The sequence below is a fragment of the Anastrepha ludens genome, chromosome 5 (assembly GCF_028408465.1).
Source record: "Anastrepha ludens isolate Willacy chromosome 5, idAnaLude1.1, whole genome shotgun sequence".
In the NCBI taxonomy this organism is placed as follows: Eukaryota; Metazoa; Arthropoda; class Insecta; order Diptera; family Tephritidae; genus Anastrepha; species Anastrepha ludens.
In genome coordinates, this window is record NC_071501.1 from 122258023 (window position 1) to 122270715 (window position 12693).

Here is a 12693-nt window from a genome sequence, read left to right on the forward strand (position 1 = left end):
ATTTTGCCTTTCGCAGCAATAAAACGGGCAATTGTTATGTTGTAAATGTCTCGAAATGACAACAGACTCCAGGGGCTCCGCCAGGGGAAGCGTTGAATTGTCGCATAAAGGCAAACCTACGCAAAAAGTTGCATATTATTAGAGGGGTCATTAAGCCTTGCCAGCATTGCTGCAGTTTTATGATTTAAAAAATTGAGAAAAAAAATACATTTAGTTTCAAGCGCTCCTGCTTGATGTGCTACGATGTTGCATAAACGGGTAATTTTTACGTTTTAATTGATTGCTATGGAAATATGCGCCCATAATTTGTCAAATATTTTACAAAATCCACTTCCCGCAAGCCATCTTAATTTCAGGTGATTATTTTTCAATTAATGGAAAAATTCAATTTTCACTTTTAATAAATTCGAATGCTTGTTTTCACACATATGCATGCACTAATACATACATACACAGACATTTAAGCCACTTCATGCGCTTAAAGTTCATGAAAAATTGACACTTTAAGTCAGCAACTTTTCACATTAATCGCCAGCCATCCCGGCTGCATGTCCAGCAACTTTTCACTGTCGCATTTTAGTTTCACTTTCCACTTTAGGCTCTAATCGTCTACTAAATCCGTAAGCGTGCAATAAAAAAGTTGTATTTTTAAGTTACTGAAAACTAAGCTGTTGACATTTTGGGGTGTTTCCGAAAATACTGCAGTGGTACAGTGAGCCATTTGTGGGCAATTTGAAATTGCATTTGAGAAAATTTGTTTTGCAATTTTGATTGACGCGAATAATTCGATTGACCGACTCGATATTCAAAGTCTGATTAGTCGCTCAATCGTAACTAAAGCAACGGATGGCTTACAAAGTGATATAATAAAGTCTGGTTAATAAGTATCTGCTAGTTAATCTCCGACAAAGTTAATCGGTTGATGAACTGCTAACCAAAAAAAAAACTAACATCTGATGACAGCTGAAAATAATAAGTCAGTTGCTTTTTCAGCTTTTTGGTTAAGTTTTTTAAGTAATGTGAAACTTGGGCGGATTCATTCCCTGTTTAAGTTTTTTTGTTTGCTTTAAGTATAATTGTATAAATAAACATATGTTGTGTCCACGCAAGTGGGGGAAGCTGCTGATCGTCATTCACTTGGGAGTGGCCAGGACGATTCTTCTGCATATGGTTCAAGCAGCTCACAACGTCCGGGATTAGCCCACGTATCCTCTGGGTAGCTTCCGAATACCCGTTCGGGAGTGAGCTAACGTGAGAAGGCGAAACATTCCAGGATAGCTGGTTGTGCGCTAGGTTTGGGACCCGGCACTTAAAGTACTGTCGTTCACTCCGGTGGACGAGCGTCTCGCCATAATCCACATCAAAGCCCGTTTTTTTAACATCTCCCTAATTTGCGCCCACGCCCCGACGGAAGCGTCCTTCTCTTCGACCAAAGATTCCTTCTATGAGCGCTGTCCCAGCCACGACATAAAAATCGTGCTTGGCGACTTCAACGCCAGGGTGGGCAAGAAGGGAATTTTTGGGCATGATGAGAGCCTTAAAGCGTAGTAGTTTTGTTCGTCGAGAGAGGACTGTACTACTCATTTGTCTACTTAGTCCAAAGTAGCACTTGGCAAGAGAGATTCTACGTTGGATTTCAAGGCTGACTCTGTTATCGGTGTTAATGCTGGTTCCTAAATAGACGAAGTCTTTCACAACCTCGAAATTGTAACTGCCAACAGTGACGTGAGTGCCGATACGCAAGGAGATACTTTCTTTTGCCCTCGTTCACCATTTCGCTTTGCTTCTTTATCGAGTTTGGAAAAGGCAGAAAGGCCGATGAGTTCAATATCTCGGATCCTTACATTTTAGATATATGATGTGATCAGGAGTTCTACGGAAAAAACAAAGTTTAATATTTGTGTTGAACATTTAATGATCTAACCCCCGATATATGGGTCGTTTTTGCTTTTTCCGCAAAGAATGTTCTAAAAATTCTAATAAGGGAAGGATGTATTGGGTGCCAGAATCCGTTGCCCGAATTTTGTAAATTTTTTGTGGTATACTGCGTTATTAGAGAGGTTCAAAAAAGAATACAAAAAGTTAGGAGGAATAACACACAATAATTGTAAGCACAATTCGTCTGATAAGCAGGTTTCCTGTAATAGATTTCTGCGACTTATTTTCTACAATATTCATAATAATTTAACTAAACAGACTTTGGTGAAAACGAAATTGTCGTTTCCAACTACCAGCCGGTTAACCAACCTCTGTTTAGCGGTAACATCAACCAGAACTGAGAAAACGGCACTTACATCCCCATGGCAGCCAAGAACTGCGACCCCAGAAACTGACTATGTCTAATGTGCTGAACCTCACCCCTCCTTTATTTCAGTTATTTTTACCAAAGACCTTCCTAAACTCCCGATCCCCATATGCCGTAATTAAAGTTCAACTACCATCGATTGAAGGCAAAGAGTTTCTGCTGGCTTGTGGGCTGAATTGCGGTCTGGATATTGCAAGAGGTTAACTTCTTACTTGTCCAGAATCGACCCCGACATACTCAACCTATTTCCGATACTAACTACCATTCGCATGCCCATGCAAAACTACTTACCTAATACCCCTCTCCTTCTAGAACCAACATGTCAAAACAGCGCGTTTTCTTAGCCTATCGTTAAATGAGTTAGACGTTAGTTATTTGCTACAACAACAGCAACAAAACGGCATTTATAAACTGAAAATGTACATTTTCCAGGAAAGGCATTTTAAGAATTTTTTTTCGTATGAAATCACTTCCACAATATGTTACTTGGAAGATTTATTAAAATTGTTAAATAGTTCGATGAGGATTTTTAATATTGGGTTTCATAGGACTTCAGTTCGTACAAACCTTTCTGGAATCTTCAACGCAGACGAGTCAGCAATAAAGGGACGCAATTTTTCACCAATAAACTGCCTGCAACGGCTATGAGCGGTATTCATTGACCTAGCATAGAAGGAGAAATAGAAGAGGCATAGATTAAGCATTAACTCAGTGGTAGTTATGACAATAGGACACTGCCTAATAGGGATGCAATTCAAGCCACTAACTTTGGAAATACTACTTCGAATGGCTATCGGGATTTAATGCGCTAAACTCTTCGTCAAGCTAAGGTTAGGTTATGTTAACCCGGCTGGCATTAAGCCCCGCATAGATCTTTTGGTCCCCAGCGATGCCAGAAACTGACCTCGATTAAGATTTAAAGTAGATATCGCACAGAATGTGAACGCTTTTAGCAAATCAAGCAAATATAGCTTCACAATTTTTTGTCGCCGAGTTTGGGTTACCTTCGCAGACTGTTAGTTGTAGAGAAAGATTAAAAAATAGTCACATGAAATGTTCATTCATTCAATGAAATGTCTAATTTTTCGAAATGAATTATACAGGTCCATATAGGATTTCGGCCCTAGAAAAATTCCGATGTAGCATCGCATCTTACAAGTTGGTCCATCTGGTCCAACATGGCTCTTATGACTTCGTACCCAGTACAATAGGACGATATTTTTGGCTCCCAGAGCATTTGTGTGTCGTGGACTCCAAGTCAATACAATCAACGCAAATAATGAACGTTCTGAAAAACATCAAACTATAAATGACAGGTGCCAGATTTTACATAAACAAACTATGATAGTTAAAACTAAAAAATTTAAATAGCTCAACACAGTAAAAAAAATTGCCTTTAATTTTAGTCCTGCTAGTTTATTTTAATAGTTTTTATACTATTTTTTACATTCAGTGTCGTTCAGCGTATCCACTCTTAAAGTGGAATGCAAGAGCTTCCTGTCAAATGAATTTCTAATTTTCCAAAAAACATTTAAACTACTCCCACACTAATAAAACTTTGCGTTAATGAGATTTCTCCGTATGGCATAAAGTCAATTGTCACGTTTTTTGCCACCTTCTCAGGTACCGTTCAGTGCTGTTAGAAAAGGAATCTAAGTAGAACCACTTTGCAGCTACTACAGTATCACTCACACACACAAACGTAGTTGAACGAATATGAAGCTTGACGCTGCATTGACGTGAGACGTTTCATGCTCAAGCACTCACACACTCGCACACATTGCACACATTGCACAAATAGAACTACTCGTATTTGCATTTCATTAATTATACAATTTGGATTTGCTTACTTCGGTGTTGCATGCCACATAACGCATGTCTGCAGCTATCAGCACAAGGCACCTGTCCTGATTAGGTGTGAATGTAGGTGTGCGAGTATATGAGAAGTGTTATGTGTCTGTAGTCGTATGCACATAAGAACCAGTACTAAAATAAATGTTTCTGCATTAGTATTAGTTTTCGTTTAAAGGTGAAGGTGCTTATGACCAGCTTGTCTACAAGTCTACGTGCATGTGTCTGTATGTATGCACCTCTGCATGAACGTAACTAAATATGCATAGTTGTTTGCATGGGTTTGCATAAATATTGAATTTGCAATTACCAACGCAAATTAACTGAGCAACATGACCTTAAATACTTTAACTAAACATAACGAAACTTCTTCGATTTGGTAAACGAAAACTGTGTGAGGCATTTATAGAGTTGAGGTTTTTTAGCAACAGGCTTTAAATCGGCAAATACCGACTGCCTACAGAAAACTGTTTTCCATGTAGTCGATAATGGAGTTACAAGGGGTTTTTGAGAGCTTGAGAACTTAAAATGATAACACAAAACAGAAATATTCTTGGAATATTCTTTCGTTTTACTGTAATCTGGTAGATAATTTTTTTATTTTATTAATTTTTAGAATAAGAAATCCGGCATATGTCCGCCGCGGCTACGAGTTACATGGCGCCTCCGATGAGTTAACTACTTTTTCCAATAAAACTGAATAACAAATCTAAATGAGCCAATTAGCAAAAATGCGTTGCAAACTGTAGTCTGTTGACGTAAGACAAAGTTGTTACGCGAAATGTCCATGTAGTAGAACGGAACACAGGAACGAGTGAGATATCAAGAAATTTTCTCCGATAGTCAAGTCGCGATCAAAGTGCAGATCCAAACTGGTCAACTCCTGTAAAGCGGAGATCAAATCTCTCGGGTGTGCAGTTAACATTCCTCTGATCTGGGTTCCTGCACATAGGAGCATAGAGGTAGCTAGGTAGGTGGAGTGGCTGTCGCAATGACACACTTAGACCTTTCGTAGGTCCATTGTGATACCGCTGGAACTTATCTTTACCCTATGGGTTCTTTTTCAAACCATACGGTAGCTTTAATAAACGAACAAAGCTTCGTTAGTTTTAGATGCGCTATGTCCGCTACATCAGTTAAAATTGCCATATTAAGAGTGCGGAACCTCCCCGTAGCTAAGCCATACTCTTCTTCTGTATTAAAACAGCTTCTACAGAAATCGAAGTACGGGAGTCCTAAACTTCTAGCGGGGCTGCCTATTAAACAGTGACCAGTTAATACCCCACATAGGCGCCTAGAAAGAAATGAGTTGAACTGAAGAACTTGCCAGGAAACAGTCGACTAAATTGGCCTCAGAAGTCTTCAACACAATCATCGGCATTCGCCTGACTCTTGCTCATAGGGAAATGCACAACTTATTTTTTTCGGAAAGCGCAGATCAAATGGAGCTGCATTTCTTTATGTGCTATTTCGAGAACCCTTTAACCCGAGTACAATAGACGGAGGACGCAGAAAGTTCCTGGGAACTCCACGCCATGCAATTTCCAAACTCGTAGCTGTGTTTACCGATCATTAGATGGTTGACACTAACGTGATAAGCTGGTTTTATCATTTAACCCCCATTGCAGAAGCTGTGGGGACCTTTCAGAGAAGGAGACTGTGCACTTTCTCTGTAAATGTTCGGGTTGAGCAGCCAGACGATTAAGGTCACTGCGTGATTGTTGCTTCGACAGTCTGGGCAGTGCGCCGACCTAAATCCCATCAGTCTTCCCGGTTACATCAATAGCTCTGTTGGGCTGTCGATATCTGCCCATTGGAGGTGTCATAATGGTATCAAAACGGCGCTTTAGTGCTACGTGGGGAGTGCCCGGTTGGTACTTCAACCATTTCACCTATCTACCTACCGAAGGACAAAAGCCAACAAGTGTTGAACGATGACGAGTCGATATTTTGGCGACTTCTGCGACACTTTGCTCGGTTAACATTGCGAACAGATTTTTTGTTTTTTGAAAGTGAATTTACACAATTTGGGGGAGTTGTTTTGGCGTTAAATGATTCATAATGACGGCTAATCCTTACTGAACAGAAATGTCAGCACAGTTTGGTATTCTCAGCTGTCGAATCGTAGTTATCGGGGTCGATAGTTCTTGTGCAGCTAAAAAAACACCCTACACAAGCAAACCAATTAAAAATTACACATTAATTAAAAATTACCTAAATAGTAGCGCTCTTCAGTATCTAGCACGGCTTTCCCGCTAGCTCTGTGCACTTTTTTAATGTTCATGCAAAAATTTGTCGAATTTTTTGGTTTCGCCTTTAATGGCGAAAAAGCGATTGCAGAATTAAGCGCTTAGAAAACTTGTTGGAAATTTATTGTTGTTCCTACTTTAAGCGCTTCATTCCGAAGCACAAAGTGCATAAATTAATTAACTGACCACTTGTGCCATTAGCAACACCTGCCGCTGCACAAATTCCTTATTTGCTGTTGTTGCAACAAATTGCGCATGTCAAGGCTCAAAGCTACAATACTCGCCACCAACATTGCACCAGAACAACAACAGCGGCAAACCAATACTCGTATGGGTTTAAAGCGCACAGCTACAGGAAATGTAAATATTTTTTTCTCTGTTTTCTTTAAAAAATAAACGGCATGCAATTCGGTCGGAAAATCAGAATTAAGCGAGGGGTTTCACGCTGCTCGCATTGCTTTCCGTTTGGACACATGAAGTCGAGTTTCACGAATTGTTTGCTGTTTCCTTTATTGCTATAGCCGTAATGCCGATTTTTGTCGCATTAATTACACACTTGCAACAAAACATACGTGCAGCAACAATGCGCCAGGCAAGCATTTAATTAAAGCAATTAAATTTTATGTTGCCGCCCTACCTTTTCGACTTCCTTTAACTTTGGCTTTTTCTGCATCCCGGGATTTTAATTGTGCCACAATTTGCACAATTCGCTGTGTTGCAAGGAACATGTGCAGCTACATAATTACTTGAGTGTGTGCACAATGGCTGCAGTACGAGTATGTGTTGCAAGCATGGTTTCGTGCATTCTGCTTATTCTGCAGTCTTATGTGCGAGATTTGTTGGTTATTCTGGCGTATAACGATTCGAAATGTTTCTTTCTTCGCAAGGAAAATTAAGTTCACATTGACTCTCACAAAAGAAAATAAGTTTATGTAGTTTGGTTAATATTTGTGTCATGAATTTCAAGATATTGTATCTGGATTCCGAAATTCCAAGTTAAATATTGCCTCGCCTTTTTGAACCATTTTTCAATATCGCGTGAAAAAAATTTGAAACGGGAAAACCATGTGAACGAAGCAATCCTATGTAGCTATGAATTGGGCGCTGAAGCGGTGTAATTTTTGTAAGCTTACGTGAAGTTTGACCTAAGAGCGGAATATTGGTACCGATTTAAACCAATTAACGCTAAATGCTACAAAATTACAAAGCCAAGATATTGGCAATTTCATTTAATTTTAAATTCTTTATTTAAGAAAACAGTTTTCTGTACCTGAAAATACTTTGGTCAGAGAGCATCTCTCTGCCTTTATAAATTTACTTGCTAAGAATGGTCGAGTGGTTCTTCATGAGTTTAGGTTGGACTAATTGCGGGTCACTTCAGCACAGGAATATTTTTCGACGCGAAAAACCCTTTTGTATGATTAGCGCTGTGGATTGGGGCATTGTACGTCCAAGATTCATCGTGAAATTCTCCGGGTAAATTTAATAAAACATCCATATCAACAAAAATTACATTGACGTAATTTTCTGCGTTAATCTTATGCGAAGTTAAACAAATTGGGCAATGCCACGGTAGCTAAAACACATCGGGTCATAAGAGAGCCACCGAGAAAATTTCGGGAGTCACGCGAATTTCGCTCCAACACTTCTGACTACCATCAGGCCCATCGAGATTAAATTTGTTTTCATTGCTGAAAATGATGGATTACCATTCGATATACGTACAATGGCTCAATAAAGAACTCGGGCATACTTGGCATGCAGCTTCAAATTCAAAATTATTGTAAAAAATGCAAGTTAAATATTTGTATTTTTGTATTTTTCTATTTTTCTATTGGGTATTCAAATAGGATTTCAAAAAAGTTATAATAATTTACAAATCCATTACGTCCTAGTTATAAAAAAATTATCATACAACATTCGCAAAATGGGTGTCAAAGCAGAAGTCCGGCATCTGGCATTATTGCGATTGTTTGGCACTTTAAAACGGGGTGGTGGGAGATTTGCTCTCGGTAGAACGGTGCAAAGAAAGAAGAAAACGTAATAAATCATCATCCAACGCAATAGTCATCCGTTCGGGAAATCGCAGAAATAGTGGATAGACCCCGTTCGACTGTATACGACGTGATGAAGCGTTTGAAAGAAACAAGATCAGTTGAAAATAAGAATAACTCGGAACGACCAAAACTGTTTTCGGATGCAGATGATCGGTGGATAGTGCAGCAAATTAAGAAAAATCCAAATTTGAGCGTGCCTAAGCTCGCAAGAGAAGTCGTTGCGAAAGAATCATTACAATGGAAGAGTTGCACGAAAAAACCCTTTCGCCGAGATTAATGGACACAAGAACATAAAATTCGCAAAGCGTCACGGGGATAAGGATTTGGAGTTCGGGAAGCAAGTTTTATTTGTAGATGAAAGCATTTCTTTAGTGGCAGAGGAAAAATCATATGTGTGGAGTAGGCCTAATGAAGAGTTGCTGGAAAAAAATTTACGTCCGACAGTTAAACATGGGTCGGTAATGGTATGGGGTTGTATGTCCGCTGGTGGTACTGGGAATTTGTGCTTCATTAACGGCAATATAGATCACAAGCAATACCTAACAATGCCCTAAAGTACTTGAAACACCTCCAGACATATGGCATATGCCTCCTCTCTGCTGAGCCCTTTTTAAGTAGGTAACTGTGCCTCTTTGCCTGCCCCGTTTAGTTTTTTAAGTTGTTCGGCTGTATCTGTGCCGATGGTATGCTATTTAGGTGTTTCAGCTGTTGAGATCACACCTAAGTTGTTTGCCTGAGCCATTTCTGCCTCCGAGGTTTCGCCTTTGGGGTCTTGAGTGACGACCCTTTGGCTCCCTCCATTTGAGGGCTGCTCCTCTTTTCTTGATTGAGGTACTGGGTCCTCTGATGGTGAGCTACAAGTAAAGGGGCGCAGTAAGGCACTTATTGAAATGGACCCTGGACTGGGCGCTCCAAGTGCATGGGCTTATGCTGTTCCCCCTTGGATTGGGGATTTGTGTAGAGTTTACTCTCCCTAGATTTTAGTCAACTCTTACGATAGACATACCTTGGGCAAATTCTAACCCTGTCCCGTTGGGGGGTACTTTATATGCCCGTGTTCTTTTTTGTCATGTGTTTTGTTAAGGTTTTATGTTTGTAGTTTCAATGTACGAATGAGTTGGAGTTGTTTTTTGTAGGTTTGAAAAATACGCTCGAAGAACGAAAATAAATGTGACACATAAACATAATATATATATTTTTACTTAAAACCATATCACTTGAGTGTCCGAGTTCTTTATTGAGCCACTGTAGATGGGAGTAGATTTCGATCGGCCATGTTTTAGGCAGAGGAAGGGATGATCCAGCAAAAATCGGTATTGACTGAAATTTACAGGGAGGTTAAGGACAAAAAGGCCAGTGAATACATGGAAGCGTTTGCTGGAGTCGAAAACCACTTTCATGTCCTTCGCGGCTAAGAGTTACACGGTCCATTTGATCAGTCCAATTTTTGACAACTTTTTCCTTAAAGCTGAATGATAAATCTAAACGAGTTCGGTCAACAAAAATGCGACGCAATCGATAATCATTTGGCTTCAATTCTTGCGCGACCTGTATTTTATAGGCAAATAAGCCAGCGCTCTTACGTAAGAATTACACGTAGTCGAAGGACAAAGACCAACAGGTGTCTGCTTCAACACTCTCAACACTTCTATGTACTTCTCGAACAGATTTGTTTTTTTTTAAGTAAATTTCCACAATTCGTAGGAGTTGTGTTGGCGTTAAGGGGTTGGGGGTAGTCTGAGGGTCGAAAAATTTATGATTTTCAATAATTTTGTTTTGCTTGGAGTTTCAGATTTTTTTTTCAAAATTAACAATATGGCGGCCTCAGGAAATATTTTTCACATTTTCAAGAAAAAAATCGACAATTAATTGTTAAAAAAAAAAAATTGAAATTAAAAAAAAAAAACCTTCGAGCAGACACGAGTTTTTTATGTTTTCCAAAAGCAGAATAAATTTTATTGAAATCTACCAAGAGGTTTTTAAGTTATAGTGATCACCAGTTCAAAAAACATAGTTTTGAGAAAAACGCATTTAAAGTTTAGCTATCGATTCCGGAGCGCCCGAGCGGCATTTGTTAATTTGTGAATAACTCGAAAAGTATTTGTCGGATTCACTTCAAATTCACACAACACTTTTAAGATATTATATTTTAAGACTACCCCTAACCCCTTCATGATGACAAAAAATAATTTTTCGTACCAAAACATCACCAAGTAAAAGTTTGCATTAACAAAAAATTATATTCATAATAATTTGGTAATTATTAATCTTCATATTAATTTTGTATCAATTAAAAATAGCTTCTAGCTATGCTCTAATAGACGTTTTTTCTGGTAATTTTATGCAGAATCTGAAAATGGCCTTTCATTATTTTTTCCTAGAGTTTCATAAATTCCTAGAGTTCCAGTAGGGAACATAGTGCCACAAAATGACCGTTGATGTACTATAAAATACATTACCTTGCGGATACAATCTCATCGCTCAAAATAGTTAAATAAATAAACGAAGTCAAAAAAAGCCCACCCTAATGTATAGTAGGTATATCTAAATATTAATTTTATTATATCGAAAAGTTACAAATTGAATTACACAAATCATTTTTCCCCAAATTTTGGGCACTTTTGGAGCTACGTTTTGAAAATTTGGTACAAACATTTTTTGTATTTAGTATTTATTTTTTTCGAATTAAAAAAATTGCATTGTTTCGCATTGTCTGCGTGGGAAATTATTTTGTTTTCTTTTTTATAATTTAGTTACAGCCGATGAATGGAAACTTGCAAATTTCTCAAGCGATTCTCAAACCATTAAAAAGTTATCGATAACTGTCTTGAGTGGCAACGCAGTAATATTTTGAGAAAATTACTAAAAATATCGAAAATTACCCAACATTTTACGTGTCTCGGTGTTTTTATGTATAATTTTAGCGTACCTGCATTGTTATTAAAAAGCCTCATCTGATTTGATAAGAAATTTTCTCATTTCAAATAATAAATAAAAATGATTTTTTTCTTTAAATTTATATCTAATTCATTCTAACAAAAATTAACACTATCAAAATGCTTTTACTCGAAAAAGTATTTACCACACTAACCCTGCATGAACTCTTTTTCCACTCACCTTGCTGCTTGTTTCCTCAAATATTTTGTGTGCGGTTTTTTCTTTTAACACTTGGCCACTTCATTACTTTGAAACACTTTTTCAGCTGCTGTTTGTTCTATTATTATTTTTTTGTTTTGGGCTACAGTTCCGCCAGTGCAAAAACAACTTGGCTACACAATGCGCGCGCACTACACTTAAATCGTTTTGTTTTCGCTATCAGCGTTTGGATTTTGCCAACAGCCAATTTGGCAGTTTTTCCGGTTCCAATTCGTAAAACGAATTCTCTGACTCTTCCGTTTAATGTTGATACGAGTATTCCTAAAACAAAGTACTACGGGGCAGTACTAGCAAAGTTCTGCCAAAATTTGATGAATTTATTGTTAAAAAGCTTTAATTTTCGTTTGTTTTGTAGAAAATAGAATAGCACCAGATTTACGAGCTTCGGGTGCTGTTATGAGATTTAATAGAAATTAACTAAAATTAATTATTAAATAAAATGCATATTGAACTATTTATTTCATAAGAAACTTTATATGAAAGAGAATGGCTTTGGGTGATAGTAAATCAACCCTATGAAGAAAAGTTAGCAGAGCTAAATCGATTCAGCAACTTTTTAAGGGTAGATGAAATAACCAAGAGAACTCCATTCTGTGGCAACTTAAAAGGAACATTTTCGTCATATTTTGCTTTTTTATTTCCGCAAAGGGAAAACCGCATTGCAAGCTCATAAAAAGTTATGTGCTGTTTACGGTGATGAAACCTTAGAAGAACGGCGGTGTCAAAATTGGTTTGCCAAGTTTCGTTCTGATGATTTTTCACTCGAAGATGTAAAACGCTCTGGTCGTCCAGTTGAAGTTGATGATGCCCTAATCAAAGCAATAATCGATTCGGATCGTCACAGTACTCGTACAACACGTGAGATTGCAGAGAAACTTCATGTATCGCACACATGCATTGAAAATCACTTAAAACAACTTGGCTGGGTTCAAAAACTCAATACATGCGTTCCTCACAAACTGACAGAAACGCATTAACAGCTGCGATTTGCTAAAGAAACGTAATGACAATGATCCATTTTTTTACAACGACTGATAACTGGCGATGAAAGCTGGGTTGTTTACAACAATATCAA